Source organism: Coenobita brevimanus, chromosome 23, assembly GCF_032717465.1.
Source record: "Coenobita brevimanus isolate Jiangsu-jjx chromosome 23, ASM3271746v2, whole genome shotgun sequence".
NCBI classification, from domain to species: Eukaryota; Metazoa; Arthropoda; class Malacostraca; order Decapoda; family Coenobitidae; genus Coenobita; species Coenobita brevimanus.
In genome coordinates this window covers 9,402,247-9,413,544 of record NC_136976.1, presented here as the reverse complement: position 1 = coordinate 9,413,544, position 11,298 = coordinate 9,402,247, and positions in this window count along the sequence as shown.

Genomic DNA, 11,298 nt, shown 5'->3' with positions numbered 1-11,298 from the left:
TATGAGGCAGGTGTGTACTGGGGTGAGTTTGTATGAGGCAGGTGTGTACGGGGGTGAATTTGTATGAGGCAGGTGTGTACGGGGGTGAGTTTGTATGAGGCAGGTGTGTACGGGGGCGAGTATAATGTAAGGCGGGTTTTTATGATTCACTGTGAAATCTGCGTAAACTAATATGTCTAGCTGACGAGAAGTAATCCTGTTTCTAAATATCCAATTTCACGGGGAATTTCAGCATTATGAATTCGTCAGTGTCACAGGAGTAAAACGTTCGATGCTTCAATCCCAACCTATCAGACACGTGCATAATGCAATAAATAAACTCAAACCACCCTTGACGTGAATTCTGAATATGAAAGAAGTTAACTGCAGTAGGCCAGTTGACTCATGCTAGGTAGATTCTGTAATAGTTGCATTTCCATCTTAGACTCCACTAACTGCGCTTCTAGATACTCCACTTTTAGACACTCCAGTAACTTATTATTTTCTGCAGCATGTAATCACGTGTGTTGAATATGTAATGTTGAAGTGGAAGTGATGGAAAGTGCTAAAGTACCATGAAATTGTGCGGTCATGAGGAGAGAATGGAGGAAAGGTTTGCTAGGAGAGTGTGTGTGAGTGAAGTGGTGGGGTAGACACACACACACACACACACACACACACACACACACACACACACACAAGCGGAAAATGAGGTGGATGGATGGCTGGAGAGGTATCTGAAGGAGGGAGGGGTGAGATGGATGAAGAGGATCCTGATGGCGGAGGACAGGCTGACAAGGAGACAGTTTGTTTGTGGCCACCCTTTTTCAGGATTAAAGCGTCTGGCCATAGTTAGTTAGGTAGATAAATTCCATGTATGATCATAACGGGTTAACTTTTAATCCCGGTGCGTTAAACAGGTGAATCCGGGTGAGGTGAGGTCAGGTTACCTTTCAGTTACGGGGAGTAAAGGAGTCTGGATTCAGAGGTGGGAGTATGGTGTAGGCATGGCTGTAGGAGAGGTGAGGAGAGAGATCAAACAATGAGTAGATCAGCTCAGCCAAAAGATGTTGATATAGCTGATTTGTTTTTACCTATTCTAACTGGGCCACTCCCACCACCTGAGTGCTAGGTAGTGACTGCATATAATTCGATGTACCTACCCTATCCGTACCCGTACCTGCATCTCACTCCCACTTCTAAATACAGACTCCTTTACTCCCCGTAACTGAACGGCAACGTGCCCTGACCTGACCTCACCTAGATTCACCTGTTTAACGCACCGGGATTATAAGGTACCCTGTTACGGTCATGCATGGAATTTATCTGTCTACCTAACTATGGCCAGACGCCTTAATCCCGAGGACGGTGGCCACAAACAGAGAGAGAGAGAGAGAGAGAGAGAGAGAAGCGGGGAATGAGGTGGAGGGATGGATGGAGAGATGCCCTCCATCCATCTCACCTCTCCCCTCTTTTTCAAGTACCTCTCAATCCATCCCTCCACCTCTCTCTCTCTCTCTCTCTCTCTCTCTCTCTCTCTCTCTCTCTCTTACCCATCCACCGTAGACAGTCCGGGGACACAAATTCCTGTGATTCTGGATGACTTTTCTGGCCACTCATCACTAATTCGTGGTCGCTTGAGGTGAGCGTCTCGTATGGAAGGTGAATAATCTGGTGGTGTCTGGCATATCCCAGGCTTGTATTTGTAAAGGACCCCAACCAGTTTTTACTACAAGTCTCCGTAACGATTAACTATTATTACAAACAGGCGTCACTTCATTAGCAACGCTAATTTTATTATGAAATTGTTGATAGTTGCATGAATAAAAACAATCGCCTATACAAGCAGTCCATTGCCCTACCTAAGCTTACAAGTCAATAAACACGGTCTCAGATCAAGGTCGGTAATGCAAGATGCCATGAAGGTCACAGAACACGACAGATTTCGCACCACTCGGTATGCTGAAAACACGTTATATTCATTATTTATACATACCAGTGTATTTCTGTATAATCTTATACACTAGAAAAGAGTAGTCACAATTCATTTTCATATACCATGGTAAGTTGATGCAGTACTTTCTATTATATTAAGTCCCATATTTATTAAAAGTCCCTCACGACACGGAAGAGGAGGTAATAGAAATCTAAAGGGAGAGGCATTGCAATAAAGGCAGAGAAAGCACCTCTAAAAAGAAATAAAGGACAAAACAAATGAAATGAAAATCAGACACAAATACTAAGGATGGTTTGTCCTTTTGAATCCTGGTGACGTCCTGTGTTGTACGCAAAGTTCCTTGTATGCAAAGGTGTTCACCGAGAATGTAATCAGTCCATTTCGAAAAATCTATCCAAAACCAAAGTTGTACAGATTGTGAGAGTTAAATGAAAAGACGTCCACGGATTGAGTAGTTTGTATACTTTGCATAACCAATCACGTATAAGCCAAATGCTCTCACTCACGACCCTCACAACCATCCATCTTGCCATACTATAACCACCCTGTAGAAGCTTGGCCGAGAGAAATTCCCAAGGATGAAGAACGCGTAGGCTACTCCCGAGAGGACAAGACTAATATTAGTGAATGTGAAAATGATCCATGCCTTCCCCACCGCATCCTGCTACCACACGTTACTCCCCACCCCCTGCACACTCTCTCTCTCTCTCTCTCTCTCTCTCTCTCATCACCTTCCACACATCCGTACCCTAACTCCTTCCTTTACCCTTTTAATTTAGATTTTCCCCTCTTCATACCTTTTACTGTCTTATTTCTCTAAGCCTTCCACTCAACTTTCCCTCACTCACCATACCTGTACCCTCATCTACCTATCCTTTCCCTACCTCAAAACTTCATTTATCCCTTCGGTCTAGATGTTTCTTCCTGCATTCCTCACTTTTAAGGTGTTCACTCAGCTCCTTCATCATTCTTTCATATTATGCCCAACTAGATCCATCTTCCTCCCCCACTTTCTTCATACTATTTTCCGCATCAATCAAGCTGCGTTCCTTCTTTCACTCCTTCAGTTTAAGCCTTTCACTTAACTTCGACATCATCCATGCCTAAGCTTTCCATTCAACTTCTTCATCTTCATTCTTTTCTACCACGCCTAACCTACATATCTTATTCCATATTTTCCTACATTAACGCCTACTGCTTCTCACTCCTCATCCTTTCACTCAACCACATCTTCATCCATCTCTACTCATCCACCTACAAGTCTATTCCCACTCTATATTTCCCAGCTCTTACAGCTGTATCCCTTCCTTCACTTCTCCAGCATTTTTTTTTTCCGCATTTCATCCGTGATCATTCATTCACTACATTTTTTCCTCTTCATATTATCCTCTTCACCTTAACTGACTATAGATAAAAAGACAGACCTTAACTTGGCGGAGACTATCCCCCATATGGAGCTTATTTCCCGTGCCTCGGTGTCAGAAGAAGAAAGTACAGAACTTGGTGTCTACATACATTACACACCACTTCTTCCTTACTAGCACCATATTCTAAAGTTAATATCTTGCTACAGTTCGGCGCTGGAAATGAAGAAAGGCAATACTAAGCTAAGATAAAGTTAGCCTATACTATAAAATTACAGCTTGGCCTCCTTCACCCCTTCAGAATTTTTCACCCCACCCCATCTTTATCGTCTTCCCAGCATCTCATCTCCTCCTCCATACTTCCCTACACTGATCTAAGTAAACAATAGAGCTACTATTTCTCATTATAAGTCAGGGATGTTTATTTAAAAAAAAATGATAACTTTTCCATATATGTGTTGCTGTAAGCTGAGAAAAACTGGCCAGACGTATGTAATGACAGCAATGGAACTTTAATAAATTTACTGCAACTTACGTATTAGCTAATAGAGATATATTATGTTGACAAGACAACTTATAAAGATGATACACTGCAGATCTACAATGAACTTCTACAGCTTCATCCCTTCGTTCACTCCATCTTTCTAACCCTAGCCGTCGTCTCCCTGGATATCCCTCCAGCTATCCGTTCCATCTTTATCCCTGTCTATCGCCCATCTTTTCCCTGCATACATCCCAACATTAACACTTTGAATGCTAGGATTTCTCTCATCTGAATGCCGTCATCTGGTGCCAGACAAAAACAGAGAAGGACTATGTAAGATAGCTTGTGAAGTCCATGATTGCTAGGATTATTCTTAGCACAGCATATTTTTCTGCTGTTATCCTGAATCAAGTAGGCTGCCTAATGCACCAGTCACAGCGAAAGGGTTAATCTCTCCAACATTATCCTTTCCCTTACTCATTCACGTGCAAATTAGTTTTCTGCACCATCACTTCGTACGATTCCATCTACAACCACCTCTCTTCCACTCCTCCACATATATCCCTCACTCCAACCCCTCCATTTCCTTCTCCTAACCTTTCCATTTACACTCCTCCTCGCCACCCTCCATTCACATCCCCCTCCATCCTATCCCTCAGTTTATAGCGCTGTCCTTTTCCTCCTCCATCTACATCTTTCTCGTTTACCTCTTCACCAACAAGACTCTCCTACCCATCCTTCCACATCCCTTTCCCTCCCACCTCATCAGTCTCTCATATCCTCTCCATCTCTCTCTCATTACATCCGTCTTCATCTCTGTCCCTTACCTGATCCAGCTACAGTAGTGCTTCTTACACTTAAATAACATAGTCGCCACTTCATCCATCTCCCATTTATCCAGGAATTTATTTATTCCATTTTCTCCCATCACCCCAACTGTTCCAAATTTTTCCCCCTTTCTCTGGTTCTCCTTCCTTCACTCGCCTCTCTCTCTCTCTCTCTCTCTCTCTCTCTCTCACACACACACACACACACACACACACACACACACACACACATGCATGCATGCATTATCGCTTGTCCTCGCATAATCATTAGATTTAACTCATAGCTCACTACATCTGTGACATTTACTTTTTGCATACATAAGATACTTTCACATTTACATTTCCACCCACTTATTCTCACAACTCTACGTTTAAGCCTACATGTCCATGTCTATATTGTGTTTATTATATTGTTCCTTTGTCTGTTCATACTTTGATATTTTTTATGCTCATCAGCTGCCTCATCTGTTGCAGTGGCCGAAACCCACAGTGGACCAGATGCAGCAGCTGTCCTAAATGCAGAGAATAAAACCAACGAGCTTCATTCAGCTTCAGTCGACGCCACAGAGACAAGTCTTACATGCTTGAAAAAGTTCACTTTCCAGGCCATGACAGAGACGCAGGTCTTCACTCGACTTCAGGCCAAGGCAGCACATTCCATCAACCCTTTGGAGGTGATAATAACCTGCACACACACAACAGTATGTATGTGGGACCATCACATGAGGGTGCAGACACTTCAGTGCACGCCAGATCTGACGGGAACCAATTACATTGCCACAGAATCATCAGCCCTGATTTTACGTCCAAAGATGTCCAAGAATATCCTTTTTGTGATCATGAGGAAGATCAGCGTATGACATACGCTCAACTTTCGTCCCCTGGGGATCAACACGGCTCCAGGAACCAGATTCACTATGTAACACGACTTTCACGAGGGAGCCAGCCACAGAGTTCACCCTCTGACTCGGCGATATTCACAGACGTACAGATGCTGCCCTCCACCTCGAAGTTTCTGGGGGGATTTTCCCAGAACCAAAATAATATGCTTTCCGCGGCCTATAACTGGTCAAGGTATAGTAGCCCATTACAAGGCTTCACAGGAACTAGAGGATCAGAGGTACACCTGTCTTCAGCAAAGCCGTCCAGTCGATCCCAATCTTTGCCAACATCACCTCACGATTATCAAAGCCTGCCTACGTATACAAACCCACCTACGATGACAGGACCATATGGCCTCGATATGCAGAGCAGCTGGGCAGGATTCTCACAGGATGACCTTAACTATTTTCCCTCTATTCAGCATCAGGGACTTACTTCGACCACAGATATTCACCTGCCTCCCTTTCCTGGATATGCTTCCGGACATCCTCAGGATCAAAAAGAAAATGGTGCATACAAAGAGTTAATCCTGCCCCTGAATCAGTATAATTCCAGTGCAGCAACTGCTGCTGCTTCAGCCTCCATTGGGTCAAAACGTAAGAGACACATCACGCCTGATCGTCAGCCAGCGTGTCCCGAGTGCCCTGCAACATTTACCTCCACAGGGCATTTGAAACGCCACTTAGAGGCGCATGGTTCAGGCCGCCCTTATAAGTGTCATTTATGTACTGTTGCTTACAGTCGCACCGACCATCTAATTAACCACCTAGAAAAAGCCCATGGTGTCAAGGAAGGCCAGTTATTCCGCAGTGGTAACTCCTGTAACCCCCTTGCTAATAACCCACTACTCCGAGGCAGCTACACCCCACTCAACAGTCAACCCCCCATCCCAAATTCACAATACTCCATCCAACATTCGAAACGCCCCAATTCATGGCAATACCCATCCACTCAACAATGGCCGTAACCCTCTTCGCAACAGTGGTAATACAAGTAAATACGTGTAAATGCTTCACAAAAGCTTTAGCTTACATTTTGAGATAATTCACCACTCTCCTGACGTCAAGAAATGTAGGCTAACTGAAAACTTGAATTTATCTTCATCACCTTTCTTGTTGTTTATATTCCTTGGACAAATAAAAAAAAATATATATATAATAAATTAACTGTCTTTCATTACCGAACTACTTATTTTTCTCTAATGGCTAGGCCCTCCCTCCCTCACATGCACACGCACGCTGTATGATCCATTTTTAATCCAAATGGGATAAACACATATCAGATATTATGCAGTCACAAATGCATGCACAGCCATAAAATCAGAAACAGAATCAATTACAGTAGCTATACCTTCGACTTCGCTCATTACCAGTATTCCTTAAATGATCTTAATTAAGCTGAAAGGTGTATACACTTATGAACACTAAGTTTTAATAATACATTTGTTAGTTTATATCTTCCCAGTTATTGTTGATTTGCACTATATATCCCTCACTCAAATTCAGTTATAATTTTTTGTCTCATACTTACGATTTTTTTTATTGACTCATTATTCTCTGTAGTTTTTCTTCTTCCGTGCTCTCAGTTTTTGCGTTGTATATTGTTCCTCACATCTTTGTTCTCAGTTATATGGGTATAATCACTAACCATTTTCACTTGCTTCCTTTCCCTATCCTACTGACACTGTTTTCCTATTTCACTTGTTTAACCCTGTTGTGGTGCCGTCTTCTCAGGTATTTTATTTAAACCAATGTCAATTTATTTCATTTACCTGCGTCATCCATAGAATCCTTAGTGTTATTACGGACACTAATAACTGTTTCATAATCAGCACAACTCTAGCATCATATTACAACTAATGCGCTGAGAGTGAGTCATGGATGCCTGAGTATTCTTTTCCCACCTTCTTTACTGTCACCACCTCTCGTCATCCCCACTTTTACCTTCTCCCCCCATTATATTCCCTCCTCTCTGCTCCTCCGCCTCCTCGCTACATCTCTTCCCTTTCTGTCTTTTTCTGTTAGGGAGCAACTTTATTCCGGCTTCAGGGAAGTCTAGCAGACACAAAAATTTCTAATCTTTCTTCCACATCCTTCCTTAAAAGAAAACTACATCAGTAACATGACTGACAAACCTAAAACAAAGCAGAGGTGTGTGAAGGACGAGGCCAAACAAGAAATTTCTCAAAATGTTTTTCAGACGAGAGGGTGGAAAGGCGAAGGTGAGAGCGTAGGTTTTAAAGCCGAGGAGGAGGAGGAGGTCTGCGTGGACAGAGGCAAAGGACGACTCCCTGACAACACTGCTCGGCCACTGCAGATATATCAGTGCAAAAGGCTACTATAGTATACTCTGCTCTCTGTAACTTGTCCTAAAACTGCCATCTGTATGTCTTTAATGATGGACTACAGAAAAAAAAAATCGCACTAGAATAAGGTGCTAGTCATGAAAAAAGTGTTCTAGAAAGATGTAGACTAGAGCCGTGATGCTGGCTTGTTCTACCACTGAACATTTGGACATAAGAAAAGATTACTAAATTTGCTTAAAGTTAATTTCAGCCTACATGCATTTCAATTTGTTACTGTGTATTGTAGCGACGTTGTTAATGTAGACTACAGGAAAAGAAATCGACAACAGTGGACCAGTTTGCATGAACATGGCAGCTCCTTAAAAATAAAAGTAGAATAAAGGTATCAGGCAAGGACAACAAAGAAGGTTTAAACAACACACACTCCATCTTAGTACATACATCGTAATTTACTTATACAACATGAATTTATACCAAACCACACCATACCATACGGTTGAACACACACACACACACACACACACTCTCTCTCTCTCTCTCTCTTTCCATATGGTGATTCAACAATTCCTCATGCTTTCCTTCAAGAATGTTCATATCTAGTTTAGGAATAGCCTACAAGTAGACTCTTAGCCATATATTCCTCGAGTAACTATCTCTTTGCTGTTTGTATCAAGAATATAGTTTCTTATGATGTTCAGTGAATGACTTATTTCTCTTCATACTGATCACTCACAACACGAAATCGAATCTTATATGAGCTACACACGTTATACCTACCATGTTGCTCATCCGTTCATTAAGGACTACACCTTTATACCTAACTTTATATATAAATTATTGAAGTTGATGGAAGTTTTCTATCTCTAACGCAAACATACACAACTCAAAGCTAAAAATATAATCGCTGATCCGACACTTATTTCTTAATTTGAGCTTCGTTCGTCCAAGGAATTCACACACATGCACACATGTATTCGTACACACAAAGGCGGTCGCACCACATCTCCACTTTCTTGCTTCCAGGAGGTAACGCAGGTGTCCTCTCCTTGGTCTTCTCTCCCACTCCCTCGTCTTCCACCCTTTCCCTCCTCTCAGTCCCCACCCTTCCCTTCCGTCTCTCTCTCTCTCTCTCTCTGCACACCCGATGTTTACCTCCCTCCCACACACACATTAGCCCGCGCCTCTCCCTCTCTCCCCCCTGCATTCATTCCTTACCTCTGCCTCCCACCTCATACACTCATCTCTTTACAAGCCGCATCCTCCTACACACACACACACACACACACACACACACACACACACACACACACACACACACACACACACACACACACACACACACACACACACACACACACACACACACACACACACACACACACACACACACACACACACACACACACACACACACACACACACACACACACACACACACACACACACACACACACACACACACACACACACACACACACACACACACACACACACACACACACATCTTCTCTTCCTTGCTTGAAAAAATTGAAGTGCAGTTTGCCTAGTCTAGTTGACAGTGGAGAATCTCTCTCTCTCTCTCTCTCTCTCTCTCTCTCTCTCTCTCTCTCTCTCTCTCTCTCTCTCCATCATCCAGGACATCGTCTGTCTTTGTCTTTCCACCTTTCTCTCTCCCTCTCTGTCACGTCACCCTCCTGTCTCCTGTCAACCCGTCTGTCTTTCTCTGTGGGTCTACTCCCTTCCCGTCTCTTGTCTCCTTCCCTTTCCTCTTCCCTCCTCCCCTTCCGTCTTTAATCAGTACCAATCACAGTCTCCCTTAATTTCATCTCCCTCCCTTCATCTCCATCCGACCTTCCTTCCTCACACTTGGCATTCCATTCAATCCATCAGTCGACTCTCCCCGCCTCCTCTCTCTTCATGGTTCTCCTGTATGTCTGTTTGTCTGTCTCTCACATACATACTCACTTACGTAATCACTCACTCACGGACATACTGACTCGCACACTAACTCACTCACTCACTCACTCACTCACTCACTCACTCACTCACTCACATACTCACACACTCACATAATTACTCACTTATATACTTACTCACTCGCATACTCAATAACTTATTAACTCATTCACTCATGCTCTCTCTCTCTCTCTCTCTCTCCCTTCCACATTCCCATTTCTGTCTCCTTCCTTGCTTTTCATTCTCTCTTTCTCCTCTCTCTCTTTTCCCCTGATCTACCTTCGATTCACCTTCCCCTATTAGACCTCTCCTTACCTTTCTCCTTTCCTTCCTTATCTCACTCCCCTCAAATTCACTTTTCTCCTTTAATTTCTTACTTCCCTTTTCTTTCTTCCCTTTCAGTCATCACTATCCACTTTTTCTCATTCCCTTTTCCTTTTTTGTTACTATCTATTCCATCACTTTTAATATCTTTCCTTTTTCTCTTCTCCCTTCCCCTTTTCTCTCCTTCTTTCCTCCCTCCTTCCACTTTCCCTCCAACTCTTACGTCTTTTTATTCTTCTCTCCTCCCCTCTCCATGCCTTCATCTCCTCCCTTTCCTCCTTCCTCACCTCCTATCCCCTGTCCTTCCATTCCTCTTCCTTCATCTTCTTTCGTTAATGCCTCTAACCAAAGGATGTCAGGGATATTTTTTCTTGCTTTCTCAGAACGATTTTTTTTTTTTTTCAGCCGAATAGAGACGTTTCGATTTGGAGGGGTTTGGTATAGCTTTTATTGATTCCTGTACTGAGAACTATTTTTTCCTTCATAAAATCGTCTACAGGTACAATAATTCACATAAACAAGAGGTCCTTCATATACCTCATTTACCGCTCCTTCTTCAACACTTTATTTCGTTGACATCTGTTATTTTGACCCCTAAACGATGTTGATCCACTTCAGCAAAGACTTTCAAACTGGAGGGGTTAAATGCAGCCTAAATTAACCTCTTAAGTACAAAGGATCGTTCTTAAACTCAAGGAAATCGTCTTGTGTTAGTATGAGTAAGCTAAAGCAAAAATATACGCTGCCAGAAAGACGAGGAAAATACCATCCGCTCAGGGAGATATTATCCGTTATGTACTGACTATTATCTATCTGTTTACTTATTTATAGCCAGCGCCTTATTCCCGTAAGGGGTAGCCACAAAGAAATCGCCTCCATGTCGACCAGTCCTCCGCCATTGCGCTGCCTTCCTCCCAACTCACACACACCCTCTCTCATATACCTCCCCAATCCATCCTGCCATCTCATCCTCTGTCTCCTCCTCCCTCTCCCCCCTCCACCTTATTCACATACACTCTCCTCGTTAGTCTTTCATTCTCCAGACTCTCCACATGGCCAGACTCTTCCTTGGTAGTAAAGGGGTTCGAAAAGTCGGTCCGAAAGGGAATTAAATCGTCTGGTGTTATAAAGAAAGAAACCCTGAGATAAAGGTGTTGACTTTCATGCATTCCTCCTCCTTTTCTTCCTTTTCTCATCTCCCTTTCATTAATCTTTCTTCC